This window comes from Calonectris borealis, chromosome 21 (genome assembly GCF_964195595.1).
Source record: "Calonectris borealis chromosome 21, bCalBor7.hap1.2, whole genome shotgun sequence".
Taxonomy (NCBI): Eukaryota; Metazoa; Chordata; class Aves; order Procellariiformes; family Procellariidae; genus Calonectris; species Calonectris borealis.
The window spans coordinates 13,073,124-13,100,631 of NC_134332.1; the positions used below are offsets into that span (position 1 = coordinate 13,073,124).

The 27,508-nt window shown below is 52.1% G+C and overlaps 2 long non-coding RNA genes across 3 annotated transcripts; both read left to right on the forward strand.

Annotated features, from left to right (window-relative positions):
* The first annotated feature begins 2,996 nt into the window (after positions 1-2,996).
* Positions 2,997-7,337, forward strand: LOC142091524 (uncharacterized). 2 transcript variants are annotated; one of them, XR_012676839.1, is made up of 4 exons: positions 2,997-3,460; positions 3,957-4,017; positions 5,065-5,562; positions 7,063-7,337. It is a non-coding gene; the product is annotated as an uncharacterized LOC142091524 (long non-coding RNA). The 2 variants fall into 2 exon arrangements; XR_012676838.1 differs by lacking the exon at positions 7,063-7,337 and having other exon boundaries at positions 5,065-5,747.
* Positions 7,338-15,995: 8,658 nt separating this feature from the next.
* LOC142091526 (uncharacterized) lies at positions 15,996-22,206 on the forward strand. The gene is made up of 3 exons (XR_012676841.1): positions 15,996-16,957; positions 17,133-17,242; positions 19,191-22,206. It is a non-coding gene; the product is annotated as an uncharacterized LOC142091526 (long non-coding RNA).
* Positions 22,207-27,508: the final 5,302 nt, after the last annotated feature.

Below are 27,508 nucleotides of genomic sequence, written 5' to 3' on the forward strand. Positions count from 1 at the left end.
TGGCAGGGCATGAGAAGCTGAAAAGTCCTTGACTAGCGTAAGCACTACTTAGCAACAACTAAAACATCAGCGTGTTAACCACATTTTTGTCGTACTAAATCTAAAACACAGCGCTATACCAGCTATCAGGAAGAAAATTAACTCTATCCCAGCCGAAACCAGGACACAGATCTTGCGTATGATCCCGCTGTGCTCGCAGGGGTGCTCAGTGGCTCCTCATCAAAACAGCGAGGTGTGTGTGGACATCTGTAGGGTCGCGCTCGGGGTCTGAAAGCGTTATGTATTTTTGCTATTGGAAGACGGAATAGAGCGTGTGCCTGTTAAATCTAATGACGGTCAAAGGTTGGGAGGGACCCTGAGCAGGTTTGGTGGCACAACTGCAGTTTTAAAAGATCTTGACTGTTTGGAGAAACGGCCTGGATGTCGTGGTTTAACCTGGCAGCAGCCAAATACCACGCAGCCGCTCGCTCACCCCCCCTGCCGGGTGGGATGGGGGAGAGAATCAGAAGGGTAAAAGTGAGAAAGACTCGTGGGTTGAGATAAAGACAGTTTAATAGGGAAAGCAAAAGCCGCGCACACAAGCAAAGCAAGGAATTCATTCACCACTTCCCATCGGCAGGCAGGTGTTCAGCCATCGCCAGAAAAGCAGGGCTCCATCATGCATAACGGTTACTTGGGAATACACACGCCATCACTCCGAACGCCCCCCCTCCTTCTTCTTCACCCAGCCTTATATGCTGAGCATGACGTCATATGGTATGGAATAGCCTATTGGCCAGCTGGGCCAGCCGCCCTGGCCACACTCCCTCCCAGCCCCCTGCACATCTGGCAGGGCATGGGAAGATGAAAAGTCCTTGACTAGCGTAAACAATACCTAGCAACAACCAAAACATCAGCGTGTCATCAACATTATTCTCACACTACATCCAAAACACAGCACTATACCAGTTAATAGGAAGAAAATCAACTCCATCCCAGCCAAAACCAGGACAGTATCCACCCCTTATTCCATACCATTTACATCATGCTCAGGTCCCACACTATCCAATACATTCTCATTACCCACCATCCCCCTTCCCATCCTTTGATATAATACACAGATATCATTCCCTTAGTCTATGGACCACCCCTGTAAAATGTCCATAAAATATCCATAAATGTCCACAAAATGTCCACTGCGTTCATTTAGTCCATGACTTCGGGCTCCATCTGTTATGGTGGTCACTCAGGTCAGCAGAGGTGGTGTGTTGCGTGGAGTTACTGGGCACCAAAGCCAGCTCAGGTCGGGTCACTGCTGCACTTGCGCTGCTTCTTGTAAAGTTTGTCCTCCGTTGGTTCAGGTGGTTCCTGCTATAGTAATTCCTATAACACGCAACTCAAATCATGGGTTACAACAATTTAAAGGTATATCCATTACAATCTCCACCCCTGGTCCCTTTGGGCCAGATCATAGGGTTTAACATTGCAATGAACTCCTCCCCTTGCCCCTGCTCCGGCTTGGATTTATCCACAGACTGCAGTCCCTTAGGGTGTACCTGCTCCAAGTGGAGCCTTACCTATGAGCCACAGTCTCTCCAGGGGTATACCTGCTGCGGCACAGGCTTGTCCACAGCCACAGTCGCTTCGAGGTGCACCAGTTCCAGTGTGGCCTTCTCCATGGGCCACAGTCCCTTCAGAAGTAAACCTGCTCTAACATGGCCTTACCCATGGCTGCAACCTCTCCAGGGGTGTACCTCCCCTGTCATGGGCTTATCCACGGCCACACGCTTTGAGGTGCTCCAGCATGGCCTCATGCACAGCCACTGACACTTCAAGGTGTACCTGCTGCAGCATGGACTTATCAACAGCCACAGATGCTTCGAGGTGTACCTTCTCCAGCGTGGACTTATCCTTAGGCCACAATCCCTTCAGAGGTATACCTGCTGCGGCACGGACATAATCACGGCCACAGACGCTTCAAGATGTACCTGCTTGGGCATGGGCTTATCCACAGTCACAGACGCCTCGGGGTGTCCTGTCCCGCATGGACTCAGCCACAGGTCACAGTCCCTTCAATTCGAGTTCACGCTGCAGTTCCAGCCTGTCCAGCACAGCAGCACAGAAGCAGCAGCGATGCCCTGGCCATCTGCCAGCCCAGGCGCATCCCCATTGCTGTTATCAGAACGTTCCCAGGCACAGCAAAGTAAGACGATCAGCAGTGCAGCAGTACAGCAAGCAGCGAGAGCAAAAAAGCAGCCACTAATGAGCACAAGACTCTAATACACATTAAGGCAAGCAAGCCCCATGGCAAGCACAAGAGCCTGCAAATTAATAGCTAAACAGCAGTAACAGCTATAAATTCAATCTAGCACATTCCAATCAAACCTGTCGTTATCTCAAACCCTTCGAGCCCCACGTTGGGCGCCAAAAAGGACTGTCGTGGTTTAACCTGGCAGCAGCCAAATACCACGCAGCCGCTCGCTCACCCCCCCTGCCGGGTGGGATGGGGGAGAGAATCAGAAGGGTAAAAGTGAGAAAGACTCGTGGGTTGAGATAAAGACAGTTTAATAGGGAAAGCAAAAGCCGCGCACACAAGCAAAGCAAAGCAAGGAATTCATTCACCACTTCCCATCGGCAGGCAGGTGTTCAGCCATCGCCAGGAAAGCAGGGCTCCATCATGCGTAACGGTTACTTGGGAATACACACGCCATCACTCCGAACGCCCCCCCTCCTTCTTCTTCACCCAGCCTTATATGCTGAGCATGACGTCATATGGTATGGAATAGCCTATTGGCCAGCTGGGCCAGCCGCCCTGGCCACACTCCCTCCCAGCCCCCTGCACATCTGGCAGGGCATGGGAAGATGAAAAGTCCTTGACTAGCGTAAACAATACCTAGCAACAACCAAAACATCAGCGTGTCATCAACATTATTCTCACACTACATCCAAAACACAGCACTATACCAGTTAATAGGAAGAAAATCAACTCCATCCCAGCCAAAACCAGGACACTGGAAAAAAGGATTCCTCTTTTGCAGCGAGTTCACAAGGACAGATGGGTTGCTGTACTCTTTAACAAAAACACTCAACTTGGGACGTATAGGGTGAGGAAATCGCGGCTATACTTAGGCTTGAGAAAATGTATGTAGGTATCTGTGTCTGCCATCTGCGTGTATCTAGGAAAGTGAGTTCTAGCAAAACTAAAGCTGCCAATGAGCCAAAAAAAAGGCACGGTTGTCTAAAACATGCAAAAGCTCTAGTGGCCTGTATCAACAACTGTACCAAAGATGATGCAAAATACTTTTTCCTCCACTCAGTTGTATTCTTCACAGAAAAGGAAGCTTTGTGCTAAACGTTTTTTTGGTTGTCCCCCCCCTCCAAGCAGAATGTCAACAGCCACCATTTCGCCGCGGTCGCCCTTTCTTCTGCCGTGGAAGTACAAGACAGATGCAAAGGATCCATAGTGGTCTGCAAGTACAAGGTACGTCTGTGATATGTGTCTGCTTTTTTCCTAAGGTGCTTGTAGTATGGACTTTACAGTTAATATTAAGAATGTGGCAACTCTCCTTCTATATAATTTTTTAATGTGAAATATTTTAACACAAATACTAAAAATAAAGAAGGTCTGTTCTGGAGCATGGTACGCCTATGCAAAGCTTGCTTCCCTCCGTCTATTTTCTCTTCCTGAAAGCACAGTCTTCTGTTTCTGTGTGCTTACTATTAGAGGGTACTGTGAAAATAATATTGCACTAGAAGAGGAAAAGAACTGTTTGTAAGAGTTCGGATGTTCAGGAGAAACAGACTTTGTTTTCACGATAAAAGCTTTACGCTTTTTCAGTCAGTAAGCTTTTAAAATACTTTACAGTAGTACTCGAAAACCTTTCTGAGATACTAGCATCTGTGCTAAAAGCAATCAAGGTCAAAGAAGAGACGTGGACAAAATGGGACAATTGGCGTCGCTTCGCTGTGTTTTCCAGGCTTTCCCAAGAAGCGTTAGCAGTCTCGTAACTAGTGACAGAGAGTCCTCATGTGATTTTGGTGAGTTACTGCTTCTATAATGTCCCTTTTCCTTAATCTACAGTGTGTAATTTTGACTTTAGTTGGAAAGAGATTTTCCAAAATGGAAATCTTTCTCATTCAAAGGAGTTGCATTTTATGAACTTCCCATCAGAGTGGATCTTCAGAGATGATGTACTTGGCAGTAGAAGTCATCAGCAACAAGACTTTTCACTCCCTCTGGAGAAAAAAAAAAAAAGAGTAAGTTGATTTCCTTCCAAAGACCCAAGCGCAGCACGTCTTCCAATAGTCGATGTATCGCTGATCTTTGGTTCTCAGGTGTAACAGTCGAGATGTCATAAAAACGCATTCCTCCGCATGCTTGAGTACAGCCAAAAGCATTAGCAAATCTGCCAGTCCTTTTTGGTAGCCTTACGTATTGCAGCACTGGGGATTTGATATTCCTCACTGCCCGCCCGCCCCCCCCTCTCCCCCCCCGCCCCCCCAAAAAAGTAAAAGCTTATGGGAGAGGTATTATCTCACTGTTTTTTCTATCATAAATGAAATTTAAAAAGGAAAGATAAAATTGTATAATTTATAAACTGACTTGCATTGTTTAAACTGCAACGGCCAAATAGCTGTAGCATATAATTTATTAGGTGTACTTAAGCGGTTAGGTAGTTGTTCTAAATGTTTAAAAGGAGAGGCAACTGAACGTTACGGGTTTTTTTCCCAATATTTTGACAGAGTGCTCTGAAGTACTTTATTTCTGTCTCGCTTTCAATGGCGCGTTTCCCCAGCAGTTCGGTAGCATCAGTCTTGGCGCAGCTGGCCAGGCATCCCTGCTAACACACGCAAAACCCCTAGTCAAATGATAGCTGTGTATTTTGGAAATAGATAATTTAATGGTATGAATTCACAGCTATGCAATTTAAATTAATGCAAAAGGAAAATAAAATATTTTTATGGTATAAGTATTCTTATTGTGCGTATATAATCGTATGCACACCTTTTTAGCATAAAACGAATTGCTGAGATTTGTTCTTTCTTTTTCATTTTACTCTTCAAAGTTTTACACTTCACTTTCAGCTTTATTGGCCAAGGAAGCAAGATGTGCAGCAGCAGCGCAAGGGCTGGAGCTGTTGTGGTGGATCTGTAAACATAGAGTCTGATTATGGTACACTCTTGTCCTGCAGCCTCACGGGGTTATCTCCCTGCAGCGGTGCTGTAAGGAAGGGACAAGACGTTTTCCAACACCAGCAAGAGTGTTTACTTCTCTGCTAAGAACATGTTCAAAATCGTGTCAATTAGTCTTAATACTGATTTTAAGCGTTTGAATCACTCTAGCTTTTAAAAGATGTGTTGTATTTTGAGCTGACCTGTTTACCTAGAATCCTCCTTTAGCTCAACTACTACCGTATCCCTTATCCTGACTGAATTTCTCTGCTTCCTTCGGTGCTATTTTTTTAATACGCTGAAATACCATTTGGGATTTTTGTTTTTCAGATGTCTCGCTGTAAGTGTCCCGTGATGCTCAAGACAGACCCCCAGCCCAGGTTTGCCTGCCGGTCATTAAGTGTGCTGACGGTAAGGGGCCAGCTGCCAGCCTGCGGGACAGGGGCTGGGGGGGGCTGCAACCGTTTGGGGGGTCCGCCCCTCCTTTATTTTTCTAGCAGAGCCCCCCTTTTTGGTGGGGGTGCGTGTATACATACGTAAATGGTGTTATTAAAGTAACGAGCTGCCGGTTGGGGCCGTTTCCCTCGTTTTGTGCCTTTTTGGGGGGGTGAATAAAAAGGGGGGGTTGGGGGGCCTGCGGGGGTGATGATGTCATTTGGGGCACCCCAACATCACTGGGGGTGGTGATGATGTGGTGGAGGAGCAGGTGAGTGGGGAATGGGGGGGTCATGGGGCGGTCCCCCCTCCCAAAAAGGGAGTCACAGCCCAAAAATGCCTGAAAATTCCTAGGGGGGGTTTCAAAAATTTTTAAAAACTGTAAATATATGTGTGAGGCCTTGAAGTAGAGAAAAATCTCTCATTGTTATATATATTGAAAAATAATATTCATTTATATGTATAAAAGGATTTCAAAATAAGAACCTATATCTGCCATATTATATAAAGGATTTTAGAGTATAAAAAAATTCGAAAGACATATATAGGGTTTTAAAATACAAAAATAACTCATGTATATATAAATTAAAAAATAAAGGACTTTAAAATGCAAAAAGGATGATATATTTTATATATGAAGGAATTGAAAATAGAAAAAAGTCTGAATAGATAGAGCTATCTACACTTACTACCTGTTACATGGTAAGTCTAAATAGATATTATATGTAATATAAGAAGTTATATATAAATGTAAATAGATATCTAAATCTAAATAGATATATGTGTAAATGGATATCTAAGTCTATAAAGACACAGGTGTAGATATATGTAAGTGTAAATAGAGACGTCTATAAAGATATTTAAGTGTCAAAATACATAAGTCTAAACAGATATATAATCTGAATAGGAATTAAATGTAGTAAGTGGGAAATAGGGGGGTGAAAAAGTGAAACATAAATATGTTCCCTAAATACATGTATATGTATGTGTAAATAGATACATAAGTGTAAATGTCTATGATAGATAAGGTTTTTAACATGCAAAGAAACCCTGTTTTTAGAAAGGATGTAAAAAATCGACACCACTCGCTGCCCCTCCCCCCCCGAAATACCTCTCTATTGAAGATATAAAAGTGCTTTCAAAAGCTGCCTCTTCCCTGTTCTCCTTTTCCGCCTTTTCCCATCCTGTTTTGGGGCCAGTTCCCCCAACAGGGACTTTCCCCTGCGGGGCTGTGCACACACAGAGCAGGACCTGCTGCTGTGGCACAAAAATACCCCCAAACCCCTGAATCAGGGTCTGCAAGGATGGGGTGGGGGGTGTGTGAACAAAAAACAAACCACGATTTGGGGGAAAAATACCCAATTTGGAGCCCCCGGGAAAGCCAAATCCACCTGGGTTTGTGCAGCCGGAAAGTAGAAAAACCCCCATTTTCCTGCACAAAACTAAAAGCAAAAATCACCAATTTTTACGTTGCAGAAAAGCGCCGAAAAACCTCCAAGTTGAATATTTTGGAAAAGAAAAAAACCCCAATTTTCATACTATGGAAAAGCAAAAAACCTTCCAATTTGGGGTGAAACACCAGAGGTTTGAGGGGCATCGCTCGGGGTTATCCGGTGTGGATTATCTAGTGAGGGTCAGTTATCCGGAACGGATTATCGGTTGCGGTTTGTCCCAGGTGAGTTATCTGTGTGCATTGTCCCGGGTGGAGGCCCTGGTGTAAGTCATCCCCACGCATGCCCCTCCCCATGTCTGTCCCCACCTTTCCCACGCGAGGCTTTCCCCTGCATCCCACTCCCACCCCACTCTCCCTCCTCCTGCGTTTTGGATTTGTGCTGAAAAGGGCGTTGATGACGCAGGGATGAGTTAGTTCCTGCTGAGCAGCGCTTGCACAGCGCCAGGGGCTTTCTGCTCCTCACCCTGCCCTGCCAGCGAGCAGGCTGGGGGTGCTCAAGGGTTTGGGAGATTGTATGGAAATCTGGGACCTCATGTGGGCGCACTGATATCTGTTACAAGAGGTACTGCTCTCCCACCCACACTCATCCCCCCTGAATGCCTGCGTTCCTCCAACCCCTCCCCCATACCCCACAGTCCCTCCTCTGCCTAAGATTTTTACCCCCTCAACCCTAAACAGGACCCAGAGATCCTCCCCACAAGTTGGCTTTGGGAGTGGGGCTGGCTCTAGCCACACCCCTTTCAGGTCTAGAGCCCGCCTCCTGGGTCTAAGCCCTGCCCCCTGCCAGGTTTGGGGCTCCCCTCTAAGCTTGGACCCCCCGGGTGGTTTCACAGCCCCCCAGAAGCGATTTCAAGGCCTCCCCAGGAGCTTCTCCCCTCGCCATTTTGAGCCACCCCAGGGCCATTTTGGGGTGCCCTCCCTTCCAGGGATACCCCCTCTTCCCACCAGTGGCCCCTAAATCTCTGCTGCCTGTTTCAAGGCACCCCCCTCTCCTAGACTGTTTGGGTCCTAACGGGGGCATTTTGGGGGCCCCTGGGGTATGTTGAGCCCCCCCAGATTTTGGGGGATTCCCCATGGATTTCATTCTCCCCGCCTCATTTCCACTTGTCCTTCCCACTGCTTCTGCTTGGATTTTGGCATCCCCTCCTGGTCCCCAGGGTTTTGGGGACCCCTCCATCTCCTCCCCTCCTTGATTTTACCCCCTACTGCCCCATTTCTGCTTCTGCCTCCTGCTGCTTTCCCTTGAATTTTGGGGGTCCTGCCATGGGTCAGTGATGCCCTCCAGGTTTTTGGGGGACACCCCTGAGGTTTTGCTGCTCCCCCCTACCCCCCCAGTTTTGGGGGACCCTGACCACTTCCTCCCCCCTTGATTTCATACTCCACGCTGCCCCATTTCCACTCCTCCATCCCACTGCTTCTCTTTGGCTTTCTGGTTTCCCTCAGGGGGCAGCGACCCCTGCTGGGGTTTTGGGGACCCCCCTGGGGTTTTGGTGTTGCTCCTAGTTTCAAGGATTCCCCCCATCTCTTCCCCACGTTGATTTTATTCCTCCCATCCCATTTTTGCTCCTCTTCGCTTGGTTTTTGGGGTCCCTGGGGTTTTGGGGACCTCCCAGTTTTGGGGACACACCCTATGTTCTTCTGCCCATTAATTTCACCCCCTACTGCTGCTATTCCCCCTTGACTTTTGGGGTCCCCCATGAGAACCCCCTGGGGGTTTAGGGTTTTCCACCCTGCCAGGGCTGTTTTTTGCCCCTGCCCCTTCAACCAGGGCTGGTTTTCTCCCCCATCAAGGCTGATTTTCCACCCTGTTGGGGTTACTTTTCACCTCCTGCCATGACGGGGGCTCATTTTTTCACCCCCACCAGATTCAGCTTTTGCCCCATGCTACATCCGGGCCTGGTTTCCCCCCCCACTGGGGATGTTTTTTACCTCCCCCACTGCAACTGCTGCTGTTTCCCTCCTGGCAGGCGCAGCTGAAGCTGGCGGAGGAGACGGTGCAGCGGAAGGCAGCACAGGCAGCCAAGCTGTGGGTGCAGGCAGCTGCCCAGGAGCAGCGGCTGGGGCAGCAGGGAAACAGCTCTATGGCCTGGAGATGGAGCGGCGACATCTCCATAACCTTGTCCAGGAGCTCAAGGTGAAGCCCAGGGGGGGTTTGGGTGGGGGACGAACCATCTGAATTCCCTCCTTGGACTGCTAAAATAACAGTGTTTCTCCTTCCTCAGGGCAACATCTGTGTCTTCTGTCATGTGTGGCTGGTGCTGCCCGAGGAGGAGGAGCAGCAGAAGGGCCTGGAGCATCTCTACTCCCCCCCAAGGACAACAAGGTGCTGGTGCTCTCCAAGGCAGGGGAGGTGAGTCGCTTTGGGGTGTCTCCCTGTCGCTTACCCCTATTTTGAGGGGCTGAGGGTGTCTCTGCTGCTAACGAACCCCTCAGCTGTCCTTAGTCCCCCTCTGATGGGCTCAATGAGATTTTTTAGGACAAATGGGGGGTTTTAGCTGCTCCCACTCGCCCCGGGGGGTGAGGACAGAGTTGGGGACCCCCCAAAACCTCCTTTTACACCCCCCAAGTCTCATGTGGGACACGAGCAGCCAGACAGTGTCTCGGATCCCGAAACCAGGGGGTGTGACCCTGTGCGTAGTGCAGCAGGTCTTCAAGGGAGCCTGGGAGCTGGCAGAAAAAGGCTGGAAAATGAGTTAAAAAAAAAACCAAAAAACAAACCAAAACCAAAGTGTTAACTCCATTTTGGGGGCATTTCTGGGTTTTTTGGGGCTTGGTGTGATGCTGGCGGGCAGTATGGTTTCACTGCCAGCTTCCTGGAGATCTACAACAAATCTCTGTGGGATCTGCTGGCCGGCCGGCTGAAGTGCAGGGCCAAGCTGGAGATCTGGCAGGTCAGCTCGGCCAGCGAGGAGGTGCATGTCCTGAACCTGTGCTGCGTCCCAGTCGCCTCCGAGAAGGGGGTAGGGGGACCCTGATTCCCCCCTTTAAAGCTCAGATTGGCTGTGTGGGTGGTTTTGGGGGGTAACGGGGTGTCTGTGTCCCCCTGCAAGGTGCTGGGGCTGCTGCAGACGGCAGCCGCCAACCACTCCGTGGCCCAGACAGCCCTGAACGACGGCTCATCTTGCAGCCATGGCGTCTTCTAGCTCTGCATTCAGGGCTCCAACACTGCCCGGGACCTGTGCTGTACCTGCGAGTGGGGGCATGGGACCCTTTATGGGGGGCCACCCTTTAGAGGCTGTGGTTTGGGGTGAGCCTTTAGAGGTCACTGCTTTGGGGACACTAGTTTGGGGTGGGCCTTTAGGGGCCACTGGTTCAGGGGCATCCTTTATGGAAGAACTTTTAGGGGCCACCCATTAGGAGCTGCTGGTTTGGGGTGAGTCTTTAGGGGCCGCTGCTTTGGGGCCACCTGGTTTGGTGTGAGCCTTTGCGGGGGCCACCCTTTAGGGGCCACTGGTTTCGGGTGAGCTTTTAGGGTAGGGACCACCTGGTTTGGGGTGAGCCTTTAGGGGCCACTGGTTTGGGGCCATGGGTTCAGGTCCACCAGTTTGGGGTGAGCCCTTTTGGGCCTTTCGTTTAGGGCCATGGGTTTGGGGTCACGGGTTTGGGGCGAGCCCTTTTTGGGTTCTTCCTCTTGGGGTGAGCCTTTTAGGGGCTCCGCTTTCAAGACCACGGGTTTGGGGTGAACCTTTTGGGGCCATGGGTTCAGGACCCCCCTTTTGGAGCCACCAGTTTGGGGCAAGCCTGTTCATGGTCATGGGTTTGTGGCCACTCGTTTGGGGTGAGCCCTTTTGAGACCCCCCTTCTGGAGTGAGCCGTTTTGGGGCTCTGCGTTTGGGGCCCCAAATGTGGGGTGAGCCCTTTTTGAGACCCCCCCTTCTGGAGTGAGATGTTTTGGGGCCCTGCATTTGGGGCCCCAAATTTGGGGTGAGCCCTTTTGGGGTTCCCCTTCTCGGGCCACAGGTTTGGGGCCACTGGTTTGGGGTGAGCACTTTTTGGGGCCCACGGGTTTGGGGCCACTAGTTGGGGTGAGCCTTTGGGGGGGCCCACCTTTCGGAGCCATGGGTTTGGGGTGACTCTTTTTGGGGTTTCCCTTTTGGGGCCACCAGTTTGGGGTGAGCCCTTTTGGGGTCCCACTTTCTGGGTCACAGGTTTGGCGTCACCAGTTTAGGGTCAGCCTTTTTGGGGCACCCTTTTTTGGACCACAGGTTTGGGGTGAGCCGTTTTTGGGCCCCCCCTGTTTTTGGGGTGACCCTCCTCTCCCCCCACAGTGGTGCTGAGCCTGGTGGACCTGGCAGGCAGAGAGCAGCTGGACGAGACACAGGCCATCAATGCCAGCTTATCCACCCTGGGGCAAGTCATCATGGCCCTTGCCAAAAAGGTACGGAGAGGCCCCTGGGTTTGTGGGGGTCCTCAGGGCCCTCCCTTTAACTGCCAGGGTCCCCGCAGGAGCCCCATGTCCCCTATTGCATCAGCAGGCTGACCTACCTCCTGCAGAACTGCCTGGAGGGCTTTGCCAAGATGTGAGTGAAGGGCTTGGGGGGGTATTTTGGGGGACCCCACTGACACCTCGATGTATCCTCAAGATTGGTGTTAGTGAATCTCGCTCCCCTGGAGGAGAAATTCACCGAGTCCTTCACCTCCCTGCGCTTTGCAAGCAAGGTGGGGGGGATGGGAGCTGGTTTGGGGATGGGGGGTGGACTGGTTTTAGGGGGGGCGGGGGGGGGCAGATTTTGGGTGGCTTTGGGAATGATTTGGGAAGGGGGAGATAGAAAATTTTGGAGCGGGGGTTTGGGGGACATAAAGATGGTTTTGGGGGGTGGGGGTGATTTGGGAAGGGGGAGATGGGAAATTTGGGGGAGTGAGATAGTTTTGGGGGGCAGGGGAGCATTTGGGGGCGCATAGGAGGGTGTAGAGGGATGGGGGCCAGTTTTGGGGGCAGATAGGGGTGATTTAGCAAGGGGGATATGGGAAATTTGGGAGGTCTGGGGCAGTTTTGGGGGATGGGGATGATTTGGGGGTGCACAGTTAGGGGAGAGGGAGATTGGTGGGTCAGGGGGCAGGTGGGGGGCTGTTTTGGGGGGACAGGTTTTGGGGGGACAGAGGTAGGGTTTGGGGTTGTGGTTGGGGGGATTTTGGGGGGTCTGTGGGTGGTACTGGGGGTCCAAAGTTCCCTCCCACCCCCCTCTCCACAGTTGAGCGAATGCGTGGTGGGCATGGCCCTTGCCAACTGGAGGTAGCCCTTTGCTCCCCTGGCAGCAAAATCCATAGGGTGAGCCTCTTCCCTTTGCACATCTACTGTCTATAAGCCCCGCCGGCACCTATAGCGGAGCATAAATGCTCCCACGTATCAGTGAGCTAAAATTCCAATTTTTTTTTTTTAAGGATTTGATGTTTTTCTCAGTAAATAGTAGGGCTCAAACCCTAAAAATTCATAATAAACCTCAGAGTTGGTTTTTGATATGGGTAATAATTAATAAAAAAAAATAATTAGAGGCAAAATAAACAGTTAAAAGGGATAAAATAAATAGTTAATTTAAATTCTGGCTGTTTTGGGTCACGCCTTGCCCTGATCCTTCCCATTTTGGGTGGAAAATGGCAATATTTAATTGTCATATTTCTAAGTTCAGGCAGGAGGACAGCAGAGTAGGGGCACAGGAGCCACAATTGAATGCCCTGATAAAGATATGTTGAATTTTGCTTAAAAAAAAGCGATTTTTTTTTTTTTTACGATCACAATTCATTTGTGTTGTATACCCACCTGGGGTGTTTTATTGTTGAGATTGATGATATATCACACTGAGGACTTGTTGACTTTTAATTAAGGTACGACGAGTACTGTTTCCTCACCAAATTGTCGCAAATGACCCCAAGCCTGCCAGGATTTCTCTGCTTTCAGCCTCAAAATCTAGGTTATAGGGGAAAAAGGAGGAATATGTGAGTAAATATATACATGAATATACCCTAATAAATACATATATGCACATTCAATTATGCTTTTACCCTTGTTGTTTTGCAGCATCACATTGTGTCCAAATTTATTATATCTGGTGCCTTTTCGACCCCGTTACCTGTTTTTTATTTTATTTTTGCCCCAACTTGAGCAGCCTTTGATCCTTTTTTCCCCCCCATATTTCCCTTGTGAATTTGGGGGGGCTTTAGAGAATTTAGGTCTAACTCAAGTATCGGGGAACCGCTGGCATTAAGCTGTATCCAAACTCTTCCTGCTCCCCTCCAACGGGCTTGATTTCTTTTTAATTTATTGTTTCTTGTGAAAGACTCAAAGAAAATGTTGTCTTTTTTTTTTTTTTTACTCCTATTTAATGATTTTGTGGGTGGGTTAAGGGTGGCAGCGAGCCCAGCACCTCCCCAGACCCTGTGCTGCCTTGTTTTGATCAATACAATATTAATTATGATTAATAATTTGCCCTCATACCCCTGGAAACTGGCACCAGCAGAGTCGAAATACACTCCCTGCTTTCACCTCAAGCCCCTGCGGCCTCCCTGCCCGGCGGCATCATCGTGCTGGACGATGAGGACGAGGGGGTCCCCGAGCCTCCACCCGGCACCTCCATGGGGTGCCACCTCGGGGTCTCTTCCCCCTCCATCATCTCCATGTTGCTCCCTGGGTGTCTTCATCCCTCTTGGTGTCTCAGTGCCACCTTGGTGTCTCTGTGCCCTCTTGGTCTTTCCATGTCACTTTGACATTGCTGCCTGATCTCAGCATCTCCTTGTTCCCCTCCAGTATCTCCATGTCTCCCTTGGTGTCCCCACACCTCCTTGGTGTCTTTGTCTCCCCTGGATGTCTCTGTCCCCCTGAATTGTCTCCGTCCCCCCCGGTGTCACCATGCCACCTTGGCATCTCTGTCCCCCCTCCAGCATCTCCGTGTCCCCCCTTGGCATCCCCATTGGCATCCCCCTTGATGTCTCAACTCGGCATCTCCCTTAATGTCTCGCCTTGGCATATCCACGTCCCCCCTTGGTGTCCCCGTGCCACCTCAACGTCTCCATCTCTCTCAGTGTCTCTGTCTTCACTCCATCATCTACATGTCCGCCCTGGGTGTCCACATGCCACCTTGGTGTCTCCATGCCCCCTCAGTTTCTCTGTTCCCCCCTCCCTCACCTCCCTGTTCCCCCTGGTGTCTCTGTCCCTCTCCATCTCTGTGTCCCTGTTCCATCATATCTGTGTTCCTCGTGCCAGCTCAGTGTCTCCATCCTACCTGGTTGACTCTGTTCCCGCTCCATCACCTCCCTGTACCCCCTGGGTGTCCCTGTCCCTCCTCCATCACCTCCGTGTCCCCACTGATTGTCCCCTCTCCATGACCTCTGGGTGTCTTCTGGGTGTCTCTGTCCCCCCCGCATCATCTCCATGTTACCCCTGGGTGTCCCTGTCCCGTCCTTTGTCACTTCCGTGCTCCCCCTGGGTGTCCCTGTGCCGCCTTGGTGTCTCCATCTCCCCTGGGTGTCTCTGTCCCCCCTCCATTACCTGTGTGTCCCCCTTGGTGTCCCCATGCCACCTCAGTGTTTCCATTCCCCCTCCTTCACCTCCCTGTCGCTCTGGGTGTCCCTGCGCCGCCTTGGTGTCTCTGTTCCCCCTCTATCATATCTCTGTCCCCCCTCGGGTGTCTCCGTCCCCCCTCCATCATCTCCACATCCCCGTTGGTTGTCCCTGTCTCCCTTCCATCACCTCTCTGTCACCCCCGGGTCTCTCTATTCCTCCTCCATCTCCTCTCTGTCCCCCGTGGATTTCCCTGTGCCACCTTGGCATCTCCCTCTCTCCTGGATGTCTCTGTCCCCGCTCCAGCACTTTGGTGTTCTTTTCAGTGTCCCTGTTTCCCCCTCCATCACCTCTGTCCCCCCCTTGGTTGTCTCTGTCCCCCCTCCATCATTTCCACTTCCCCCCTGAGTGTCTCCATTTCCCCTCCATCACCCTGTCCCCCCCAAATGTCCCCGTGCCACCTCAGGGTCTCCCTCCCCCCGACCCCTCTCCCTTTGCAGTTCCTGGAGCTCTGCACCCACCTGAAGGAGGAGCACCCCGAGGTCATCCTCTTCCTCTGCGGCCATCACCAAAAAGCCAGCCTGGATTTCATGGTCTCAATCGAACTCGGCAAACTTCAGGAATTTTAATTTAGAAGCGTACACACGATTACGTTTTAAAGAAGAGGGAACGTGATATCTGAATCGCCACAAACTGCGCCCGCAAGAAGGGTGCCCGCAGCAGCACCCGCATTGATGGGCCGGAAGCTTCTGCTTTCTGAAACAGCTGCACGTGACCTAAGACATCTCCATCTGTAAGTGCCACTCATCTCCAGAGTTAACTCTCTTAACTTGTCATTAAATTTCTATCCCTTCTCACAAGTTTTAATGAAAAATAAAGACTAGTCCAGTTCAATACCCATTTTATTCCTATGATTTGCGTACTTGTGAATGTCCCTTCGATAATGTGAATAAGGATTGCAAATGCGTATTGACGCTCATTATCGAGAACAGAGTAATTAAAAGCGTAATTAAAATATATTCAGATAATTACTATAGCCGGAACACACATCTGTATCCCAATTCACGTTTAAACTTTTTCCTTAATTTCAAATCATCTTGGTTTCTATTGGGCAAGGAACTACATCACATTTTCATTATAATCTAGAAAAATACTTATCATTGGGCTTTTATCATTAAATAGTTATCAATAACACTGCAAGTCTGTCAAAGGCAATTTGCAATACCGTACACCCTTAGCAAAAGCTGGGGGAGGGAACTTCAAGTGATTAAATTGGATATTTAAATCAGATAGAAAAAAGCAATTAAAAGTGTTCCTAAAATCATGGCCTCAGAAAAAAATAAACAGCCTTCAGAATGGTTTCACTTTTAAACGGTAAAGTGAATGTTTTCTGTATTTTAACTAAACATAGGATTCCTTTTCCACTGAATATTACAGATGTCATGACAAAGCAAACATAGACTTTATTCTTTAAATTGAATCACTCGGTACCAATTTTATTTCTCACACTGTGAGAGACGCCCCCCTGCTCCACGCTGCTGTCCGCCGGTAACGGCAATGCGGGCCTGCTGGGTGGTGCCACTGCGCTCGTCGCTGCCTCCCGGTAAGGAAACGCCGCTGCCGCCCCACGTGCGCGCTGCCGGCGGGCGCTGGGCGCGCAAAGCGCGGAGCTGCAGCGCCGGTGCCGCCCCCGAGCACGCTCCGCCCGGCGGGTGCTGCCTGCTGCTGCCGCCCCGTGGCCGAAATGCGGTACTGCAGCCCGGCGTTCGCCCACCGGATCTGGCCCCTCCGGCGCGCCGTCGGCAGCGGGCGCATGCGCTTCGCGGGAGAGCAGCATGGCGGCGCGCTGGGCGCGCTTACCGGCGGCGGCGGCGGGTCAGGGCCGAGGTCATCGGTGAGGCGAGCGAGTCCCCTCGGCGGATGGGAGGGTGTCTCCTGGCCGCTGGCCGCTCGGGGGTGGCGGGATGGGAAGCTTTAAGCTGCCCGCTGCGGCAGGCGCCCGGTTTGCTGGAGTCCTGTAGCCCTAGGTCACCCCCAAGCTCAGTCGGCAAGCTGGCCTTTGATGCGTCTCCAGAAGCCCCTGCAGAAGGAGAGGATGTGGCCAGGGGCAAGCTACGGTAATATCGGTCGGTGCTTTTTCTTTCCCTCTTCCAGAGGCTGCACTGAGGATGTGGTTGTCTGTTCCTGCCTTGGGGATGCTGTTGATGGCACCCGCTTCAGGCTTGCATGGGTTGTCTCTGCCCGGCCTCACTTTCCTCGCAGCATCGGGGCGAAAAGGGACAGGCGGAGCATTTACTGGCTGTGGACAGGAGCTGCCGTGGCTGAAGCTGGAGAGGCCAGAGAAAGGTAAAGAAGATGACATCGAAGGCCACCTGGCTGGCTGCTGCCTCCCGCTGCAGACGAGAGAGAGCTTGCCTCTCCAGGTGAGGAAGGATCCCTCTTCGTAGTCTGCAGCAGGCCAGGCCGCCAACACAGACCGCAGGGTCTGTATGCATCACCAATGGCGCGGTACGGCTGCGTAGCGCACGAGCAAGCGAGGCTACTTGTGTAGGAAGCCTCGTCTCGTCAGAGCTGCGAGATACCCACATATTCTTTTAGGTGGAGGACAGCAAAGTGACCGGAATTACAGAAGAGGAAGGGAGGAGAGAAGGAGAAAGAAGCGTCTGAAGTGTCAAATTTTCCCGGCAGCACCGAGAGAAAGAGCTGCGGTGAGTCCCAGGCCCTCGGGGCCGTGTCTTCCCTCTTATGCATCCTGGGCCCTCCCCGCCCCTCCCCTGGTCCCCTCTGTTTCCCACGCTGCAGTGGTTTTTTTTGTTTTGCTCCCCTGTACCTCTTCCTCTATTCTTGTGTCCTGCTCCCTCTCCCTCTTTTTTTTCATCCTCTGTCTCTGTTCTGTAGCCCATCACTGTTTTTTCCTTTTCTATCTCTTTGTCCTGATCTGCATTTGTTTCTTTTTTCCCCACAATTTCTTTGGTCTGTTCTCTGGCTTTCTTCTGCTCTCTGCACCTGTACGTGCAGCGCCGTATCCCTGCCTTCCTACCTCTATCTCTCCTTTCCTGCCTCCCTATCTCTGTCTGTCCTTCTGTCTCTTTCTCTCTCCTTCCTCCCGTCCTTCCTTCCCCCTGCCTCTGTCCTGCTGTTTTTCACTGGTTTTTCTTTCTCCCACTCTCTGCCTGGGTTTTGTCACTCACTCTGTCTCTGTCTCTCTTTCCTTCAACCTGTTTTTTCTTCTTTCTATTCATCTGTCTCTAATGCTTCTTTCTCCATCTTTTAGTCCTGCTCTGTTCTGCTGCCCGTCTCTGTCCAGTTCCCTTTCTGTTTTTTTTTCCCCTCTTGGTTACTCTGCTTTTCTTCCTGTCCCTATTTTTTTTCTTTTTCTATTCCTCTGTCCTGCTCTGTGTTCCCTCCTTCTCACTCCCCCAGTGTCCTGATAATACGCAGTCCTCCTGTGTGTTACTGGACCTTCTCCCTGTTGATTTTTTCCTCTTGCTCTATTCCTCTCTCCTGCTCCCTAGAAGTATTTTTTTAATTCTCTGTATTTTTGTTCTTCGGCCCATCACTATTTTTTCGTTCTCCATCTCTCTGTCTCCTGCTCCCCATTCTCCTCTTTCTCTCTCTGTCATTCTTTTCTCTTTCCTGTACCTATGCTTTTCTGTATCCTTGCATGCCACTCCTTCCCTCCCTCCATCACTCCCTCCCCACTCCTTCCCTCCCTCCTTCCCTCCCTCCGTCACGCTGTCTCGCTCCCCATCCCTCTCTTTTTATTTCTACTCTTGTGACGTGTGTGTCCCCCAACCCTTCCTTTTACGTGTCCCGGTCTTTCTGTCTACATCCTTCTATCATTCTCCTTCTCTTGCTGTTCTTGCTCTTTTTCTTTCTTTTTCTCTAATCTGCTGCCCATCACTATTTTTTCCTCCTGCATCCCTTTGTCCTGCTCCCTGTACTTGTCAATCTTTGCCTTTGTTCTGCCTCCAGTCTTTCTCTGTTTTCTCCATCTCTGCCCTTTTCCCTGTACCTTTTTCTGTCTGCTTCTCAGTTCTTCTCTCTCATCTTATTTTTCTCTTTCTGCCATCCCTCTCTTTTTCTCTGTGACCCTCTGTGCTGTTCCCGTTCTTTTCTTTCTCCAATTATCTGTTGTCTTACCTGTCCCTCTCTCTCTGTCTGTCTTTCTCTGTCCTGCTCCCTGGCCCTATTATTTATTGCTTCACTTCTCTGTCCCGTTCTCTGTCTTTTTTCTCTTATTCTCTTTGTCATCCATCCTCCCCCTAACTTTTTGTCTGTATATGTCCATACCACTGCCTGTTTGCATCATTTCTCGCTATATACCCCTGCCCAGCATGATTCTCCTTTGTCCTGCTTCCTGGCCTTTTTTCTCATCCTGCAGCGCTGGTTTTTCTTTCTCCCTCTCTTTATCCTGATATGTCTCTCTCTCTTTTCCCCTCAGTCCTTCTGGTGTGTTCACTATGTTTTTTCCTCTCTCTCTCCTTCCTTATTTCTCTCATTCAATTTTTCTCTCAAGCCGTCTGTTCTACACCCTGCTCATAATTTTCTTCCTCTTTCTCTCCGTCCTACTCCTGTGTGTAGCGCGCAAGGGAGGCTATGCATCTAGGAAGCTTCGTCTCGTAAGACCTGTGAGATACCCATGTATTCTCTTAGGTGGAGGACAGCTAAGCGACTGGAGTTACAGAAAAGGAGGGGAGGAGAGAAGGAGAAAGAAGCGTCTGAACTGTCAAATTCTCCCGGCAGCACCGAGAGCGAGAGCTGCAGTGAGTCCCAGTCCCTCCGCGCCCCTGCCCTGGTCCCCTCCCTTTCCCACGCTGCTGCGATTTTTTCTTTTTGCTCCCCTGTACCTCCTTTCTCTATCTTGCTCTGAGCGGCTCCCTGTTCCCATGTTTTAGGTCCTCCCTCTCTCTGCCCTGTAGCCTGTGGCTATTTTTTCCTTCTCCATCTCTCTCTGTCTGGCTCCCGGCCACTATTTTTGCATTCTTCCCTCTTTGTCCTGTAGTTAGTGTGTCGGTATTGTTGCTGTCTCTGTCTCTCTCTGTCCGGCTCCCTGTCCCTCGGGCGCTTCTTTCCTTTCTCCATCCCTCTCTGTTCATCTCGCTGTCCCCACTTTTAAACTCTCCTCTCCTTTGCCCAGTAGCCCACTGCCGTTTTTTTCTTTGTCTGTCTCTGTCTGCCCCACTCCCTGTCTGTAATTTTTAATGCCTCCCTCTTTCTCTGGAAGTCTGTCAGGAGTTTTCCTCTTCTCAGTCTCTCTGTCCCGTTCCCTCTCCCTGTTTTTTAATTCCCTCCTCTCTGCCCTGTTAACCATCACCATTTTTATTTTCTCTGTCTCTCTTGGTCCGGCTCAAGATCCTGATTTTTTAAATTCCTCGCTTTCTGCCCTGTAGCCCATCGCTTTTGAAGTTCCCTTTCTCTGCCTCTTTCTGTCCGGCTCCTGGCCCCTCTTTTGTACTTCCTCCCTCTGTACCCTGTGGCCTGTTGCCTTCTCCCTCTTATTTCTCAGTCTCCCTCTCTGGCTCCCCGCCCCTGCTTTTTCATTCCTCCCTCTCTGCCATCAGAGCCCATCGGTCTCTTTTCTTTCTCTATCTCTCTCTTTCCAGTTCCCAGGACCTGTTTTTCAATTTTGTCCTTCCTGGCTCTGTGCCACGTTGCGATTTCATTTCTTTCGCCATCTCTCCCCGTCCGGCTCCCGTTCAGGATTTTTTAATTCCTCCCTATCTGTCTTGTAGCCCGTTGCTGTTTTTAATTTGTCTGTATCTCTCTGTCCGGCTCCCTGTCCCTGTCTTTACTTATTTTTTTTAATTCCTCCCTCTCTGTCCTGTATGTGTCGCTCGTTAAATTTTTGTTTCCCGACGTCTTTCTGTAGATAGCTTCCGGTCCTGTTTTTTAAAAATTCCTCCCTGTCTGTCCTGTGGCCTATAGCGGTTTGTTCTTTCTCTGTCTCTCGTCGTTCTGGCTTTCGGTCCCTATTTTTCAGTTTCTCCCTCTTGGCCCTGTAGCATAATGCTATTATTTGGCTTTCCTCATCTCTCTCTGTCCGGCTCCCTGTCCCTGTTTTGTAATTCCTCCCTCTCTGCCGTGTACTCTCTCACTTTTTTCTTTTCTCCATCTCTCTATGTCCATCTCGCTGCGCCCCCTTTTCAATTCTTCTTCTCTGCCCTGTACCCCGCCGCTATTTTTGCATTTCTCCGTCCCTCTCTGTCTGGCTCCCTGTCCCTATTTATTAATACCTCACTCTTCTTCCTGCACCCACCGCTATTCCCTGCGATCTCCCTCTCTCTCTGTCTGGCTCCCTGTCCCCAGATTTTAATTCCTCCCTCTGCCCCACGTAGCCTGTCTGGATTTTTTCCTCGGTCCCTCTGTGTGTCTGGCTCCCTCTCTCCGTGTTTTAATTCCACGTTCTCTGTCCCGTAGCCCCATGCTATTTGTCTTTCTCCATCTCTCTCTGTCCAACTCCCTACTGCTAGTTTTTATTTCTTCCCTATCCGTATTGTAGCCATCGCTGTTTTTTTTCTTTCTCCGTGTCTCTCTGTCCAGCTCCCAGTCCCTGTTCTTTAATTCCTACCTCTTCCCTGTAGCCTGCTGCTGTTTTTTTCCATTCTACATTGTGTTCTGTCTGGTCCCCTGTCCCTATTTATCAGTTCCTCTCTCTCTGCCCTGTGGCCTGTCACTTGTCCCCATTTTATTTCTGCCTCTCTCTCTGTCCGGCTCCCTGTTCCTGGTTTTTGAATTCTTCCCTCTCTGCCCTGTCAGCTGTCCAATCTTTTGCCTTTCTCCATCTCTCTCTGGCCAGCTCTCTGTCGCTATTCGTTAATTCTGCCCTCTCCGCCTTGTAGCCTGTCGCTTTTGTCCTCTCTCCATCTCACTGTCTCTGGCTCCCCGATGACCCTATTTTAGAATTTCCCCCCTCTTCTTTCTGTACGTGTTGCTATTCTTCTTGCTCTCCAGCTGTTTTTTTTTTCCAGCTCGCTGTTCCTAATTCTTAATTCTTCCCTCTCTGCCACGTAGCATGCAGCTATGTGGTTTGTTTTCTGTTGTTCCCCCCCTATGCCTCTTCCCTCCATCGTTTGCTGTCCCGGCTCCCTGTCCCTGTTTCATTCCTCCCTCTTTGCCCTGTTCTTGTCGCTTTTTAATCTTTCTCCATGTGTCTTGGTCCGGCTTCCTGCCCGTATTCTTTCCCTTCTTTCCTCCCTTTCTGTCGTGCTGCCCATCCCAGGTTTTTCCTGCATCTCCATCCTGCTCCCTGTCCTTTGTCAGTCTCTGTCCTGCTCCCTCTCCCTCTTTTTGCTGCTTCCCTTCTCTTCCTGCTGCTTCTTTCTCCACCTCTGTCGGGCTCCCTGTCTCCATCTTTCTCTCGCTGTCCCGTTCCCTTCCTCACACTTTCTCGCTACACCCCCCCGTCTAGCCTGCTGCCGCTTTTTTCTCTCGTGTCCTGTGCCCTGCTCCTCATTTTTGGCAGCCTCCACCTCTGCCCAGCAGCCCATCGGTCTAGGAGCCAGCCGACCGACTGTCCGTTCCCCGCTGAACTGACAAGCGTGGCTCTGGGAACGACTGCCGAGGTGTCCCGTGGGCTGGGGGAGCATTGGAGGCCCCAAGCCCCGGAGCAGACTCGCTCCCGGGACTTGTTACATGCGTGACTAAATAAACACTCGCCGTCTCCTTTGTCCTCACGGCTGCATTTGCACTCCCTTTGCACCGGGCGAGGGGCTGTGACAGAGCCCAGGGGAGGAGGTGATGCGGAGTGGGGGTCGGGCGATGGCCCTCTGTTCCTGCTGGGCTCCAGCTGCGGGCCGGGGCTGGAGGAGCCCCAGGTGCGGGCAGTGAGGCTGATGGCGACGGCCCCTCCCTGTAAAGGGGTGGCTGCCGGGGGAGGGGCTGGTGCTCGTGCTGGTGCTGCCCTGCCCCGGCTGTCCGTGGAGGGGCCAGTGTGAATCAAGGGAGGAGCGGCTCGGTCACTGGGCTGCGGCTATACCGAGGGCGAAGGTGAGTGGGGGCCGGGCGATCACCCGGCGGGTCCCGGGGAAAACCCGAGGAGGGCGGCGGTGGTTGCGGGGGGGCCGGCGGGGTCCGTGTCGGAGGCACGGAGCGGCGGCGGCACGGGTGCGGGGGTGCCGCGCCGTGTCGGAGCCAGCGGCGAGGACTGTCGGGAGCCGGGCGGAGGGGCGCGCCGTGTCGGAGCCAGGCGGAGGGGCGCGCCGTGTCGGAGCCGGGCGGCGGGGGCTGCTCGGAGCCGCGCTTTGGACCGCGGGGTTGCACTGGGGTCTCCGGGTGCGTTGGCGGGGGAGGGAACGGTGTCCCCGCAGGGTCAGAAGGGAGGGAAGGCTGCCTCGCGGCATGCCGGGAGGTGTAGTCCTGGGGTGCGAGGTTTACGGTCGGACATGTTTGCTCCTCGGAGCATGCAGGGAGGTGTAGTCTTCCGGCACTCGGCTTCCGGGCGGCCATGCTGTGTTTGCCAGGGCATGCCGGGAGGTGTAGTTTTTGCGGACTTGGCTGCCTGGCAGCCGCCTTGCTCTCGAGCGCGTGCGGCGCGGCGTTGTCGTTGCTACCGCCGCGGCCCCCGTGGCGCAGCACGATGTGTAGTTTTGTTGCCGGTTTCTTGTAGTTTTCTGCGGGCTTCCAGCTGCGGCCGCTCCCCAACAAGCGGTGCGGCCGCCCCTCGCGAGCGCATGCGCGGTGGCGCGCCGCTCAGCGTCCGAATAGCGATACTGCTGCTCGCACGCCGTGCGTGCGCGGTTGCACGCACCTCTACTCTCGCTGCTGCTGCCCGGCGACCAAAATGCGGCACTGCAGATCGGGCGCCGCGCATGCGGGGTGTGGCGCTCGTCCGTGCTCGATGCTGCCGTCTGGCGAACGAAACGCGGTGCTGCAGGTGGGCGCCGCGGAGGTGCCGCCGTTCTCCACTTTCCCTTCAGCTGGTAACGGCAATGCGATCCTGCGGTGCCTTCGAGGTAATGCTGCCGCACTCATTGCTGCCTCCACCGCCGCCCAACGTGCGCGGTGCTAGCGGGCGCTGGGTGTGCAAAGCGTGGAACTGCAGCGTTAGTGCTGCCCCCGGGCACGTGCCGCCCGGTGGGTGCTCGCTGCTGCTGCCGCCCCGTGGCCACAGCGCGGTACTGCAGCGCCGGCACCACACAGGTGCGCAGCAGCGCTCCTGCTGCCGCAGCATGGTGGTGTGTGGGGCATGATTCCCGGTGGTGGGTCAGGGCCAGGACCACCGGTGAGGCGAGTGAGCCCTTCGGCGAGTACAGGGGTGTCTTCTGGCTACCTGGGGGTGGTGGGCTGCAAAGCTTCAAACCGTCTGCTCTGTCAGGCTCCCAGTCTTCTGGAGATGAGCTGGGTCAGGGCAGCCCCAGGGAGTTACCCAAGAGCTGATAGAAGGGAAGAGGGCAGACATCTCCCAGGCACAGATGCTGGGTGCCTCCTCAGCTCACCAGAGTTCTTTGTGAGCCTCCCTTTGTCCAGGTTGCCCTGTGCGGCTGCCCCCAGCTCCAGCACCTCCCCTGAAGCCTGTCCCGTAGCCGCAGGCCACCCCCAAGCCCTGTTGTGAAGGCCGCAAGCTGGCCCTTGAATGCGCTGGATTCTCCCTTGATGCGGGTGCTGTTAGCAGCGGTGCAGAAGGAGCAGCGTCTCTCTGTGGAAGGAGAGGCTTCAGAAATCTACGCTAATAACGGTCACTGCTTCTTCTTTCCTACTCCCAGAGGCCATGCTGAGGCTGCAGTTTTCTGTTCCTCCCCTGAGGATGCTGTTGACTGCAGACACCTCAGGCTTGTGTGGGTTGTCTCTGTCCGGCCTCGCTCTCCTCGTGGCGTTGGGGGCAAAAAGGGACAGACGGAGCACTTACTGGCTGTGGACAGGGGCTGCCGCGGCTGAAGCTGTAGAGGCCAGAGAAAGGTAAAGAAGATGACATCGAAGGCCATGTGGCTTGCAGTTGCCTCCCACTGCAGGCGAGAGAAAGCCTGCCTCTCCAGGTGAGGAGGGATCCCTATTCGTAGTCTGCAGCAGGCCAGGTTGCCAACACGGACCGCAGGGTCTGTATGCGTCACCAACAGCGCGGTACGGCCGCGTAGCGCATGAGCGAGGGAGCCTATGAAGCCTCGTCTCGTCAGAGCTGCGAGATACCCATGTATTCTCTTAAGTGGAGGACAGCCAAGTGACCAGAGTTACAGAAGAGGAAGGGAGGAGAGAAGGAGAAAGAAGCATCTGAACTGTCAAATTCTCCCGGTCGCGCCAAGAGCGAGAGCTGCGGTGAGTCCTGGGCCCTCAGGGCCCTGTCTCCCCTCTCATGCATCCTGGGCCCTCCCTGCCCCTCTCCTGGCCCCCCCTTTTTCCCATGCTGCTGTGTGTTTGGTGTTTTTTTTTTTTTCCCCTTTCCTGTACCTCTCCTTTTTTCTCTCCTGCTCGTTCTTCCTCTCTCCCTTTCTCTCTCTTGTTCTTCCGTTCCCTTTTCTTTTTCTCTCTGCGCTTTTGTCCTGCTCCGTCTCCCTCCTTTTTTTCATCCTCTATCTCTGTCCTGCCGCCCATTGCCATTTTTTCCTTTTCCATCTCTTTGTCCTGATCTGCACCTGTCTCTTTTTCCCCGTGCAATTTCTCTGGCCTGTTTCCTGGCTTTCTTTTCCTTTCTGCGCCTGTACGTGCTGCTCTGTGTCCCTGCCTTCCTATCTCTCTCCTTCCTTCCTTCTCTTTCTATCCCTTTGTTTTGCTCACTGTTGCTGTTTTTTTTCATTCTGTTTCTCATTGTCCCTGTCCTCCTTCCTGTTCATCTCTTACTCTCTGTGACCGTTTGTGCTACTCCCTGTCCCTCTTATTTATTGCCTCACCTGTCTATCCCTGTTTTTTTCTTGTGTTCCCTGTCCCTCTTTCTTTCGCGGTATCCCACTTTGTGGCTCCCTGTCTTCATCTGTTTTCTATATCCCTCTGTCCTTCCTCCTTTCTTTCCTTGTCCCTCTGGCCTACTACCCATCACTGCTTTTTCTTTCTTTCTCCATCTCTCTGTCTCGGTCCTGTTGCTCTCTTTCTCTCTCTGTCTCTAATGGTTCTTTCTCCATCTCTGCCCCGCTCCCTGTCCTTTTTCTCTTATTCACTTTGTTCTCCATCCTCCCCCTAACTTTTTGTCTGTATAGCTCCATACCACTGCTTGTCCCATTGTTTCATGCTGTATCCCCCTGCCCAGCTCACTGTCCCATTATTCCCCTTTGTTCTGCTCCCTGGCCTTTTTTGTCATCCCGCAGCCCAGCGCCAGTTTTTCGTTCTCGTTCTCTTTGTCCTGATATGTTTGTCTCTTTCCCCCCCCCCAGTTCCTCTAGTTTGTTTCCTAACTTTCCCCCCGCCTCTATCTCCTTCCTTATTTCTTTCATTCCATTTCTCTCTCGATCCATCTGTTCTGCTCTGTGCTCATAATTTTCTCTCTCTTTGCCTCTGTTCTGCTCCCTGACCCTGTTTCTCTTTTGCCATGTCCCTTCAGGGCTCCTCATTCCTTTTTTATCAACTTATCCATCTCAGTGTCCTTTTCCCTATATCTTACTTTCTCTGCTCCTCGGTCCTTCTTCCTCATTTTATTTTTTTCTTTCTATTCCTGTGTCCTGTTCCCCTTCACTGTATTTTCGTTCTCTGTATCTGCTGCTCCAGTAACGATTGCCGAGTTGTGTCGGTACAGGCACCGAGACCTGGAGCAGACTCGCTCCTGGAACTTAAACGCATTAACGAATAAACACTTGCTGTGTCCTTTGCTCTCATGGCTGTGCCTGTAGTCCTTTGTACATGGTGAGTGACTGTCAGAGTCCAGGGGAGCAGGCTAAATAGTGGGTGTGAGGGGCCATGGCTGCAGCTGTGGGCTGGGGCTGGAGGAGCTCCAGGGGGAGTCAGTGAGGCTGATGGTGATGGCCCCTCTATGTCAAAGGGCTGTAGCCCCAGGGGATGGTGCTGCTGGGGCATGTGTGCCTGAGCGTGCCGATGAGCCGCACATTTCTGACGCACCAGTGCAACAGGCTGACGGTCAGTTGGAGTCATAGAATCATAGAATCATACAGGTTGGAAAAGACCTCTAAGATCATCGTGTCCAACCGTCAACCCAACACACCATGCCCACTACACCATGTCCCTAAGGGCCTCATCTACACGTCTTTTAAATACCTCCAGGGATGGTGACTCCACCACTTCCCTGGGCAGCCTGTTCCAAGGCCTGACCACTCTTTCAGTAAAGAAATTTTTCCTAATGTTCAATCTAAACCTCCCTTGGCGCAACTTGAGGCCATTTCCTCTTGTCCTATCGCTAGTTACTTGGGAGAAGAGACCAACACCCACCTCGCTACAACCTCCTTTCAGGTAGTTGTAGAGCGCGATGAGGTCTCCCCTCAGCCTCCTCTTCTCCAGGCTAAACACCCCCAGTTCCCTCAGCCGCTCCTCATAAGACTTGTGCTCCAGGCCCTTCACCAGCTTCGTTGCCCTCCTCTGGACACGCTCCAGCACCTCCATGTCCTTCTTGTAGTGAGGGGCCCAAAACTGAACACAGTATTCGAGGTGCGGCCTCACCAGTGCCGAGTACAGGGGCACGATCACCTCCCTGCTCCTGCTGGCCACACTATTTCTGATACAGGCCAGGATGCCGTTGGCCGCCTTGGCCACCTGAGCACACTGCCGGCTCATGTTCAGCCGGCTGTCAACCAGTACCCCCAGGTCCTTTTCCTCTGGGCAGCTTTCCAGCCACTCTTCCCCAAGCCTGTAGCGTTGCCTGGGGTTGTTGTGGCCGAAGTGCAGGACCCGGCACTTGGCCTTGTTGAATCTCATACAGTTGGCCTCGGCCCATCGATCCAGCCTGTCCAGGTCCCTCTGCAGAGCCTTCCTACCCTCCAGCAGATCAACACTCCCGCCCAACTTGGTGTCGTCTGCAAACTTACTGAGGGAGCACTCGATCCCCTCGTCCATATCATTGATGAAGATATTGAACAGGACCGGCCCCAGTACTGAGCCCT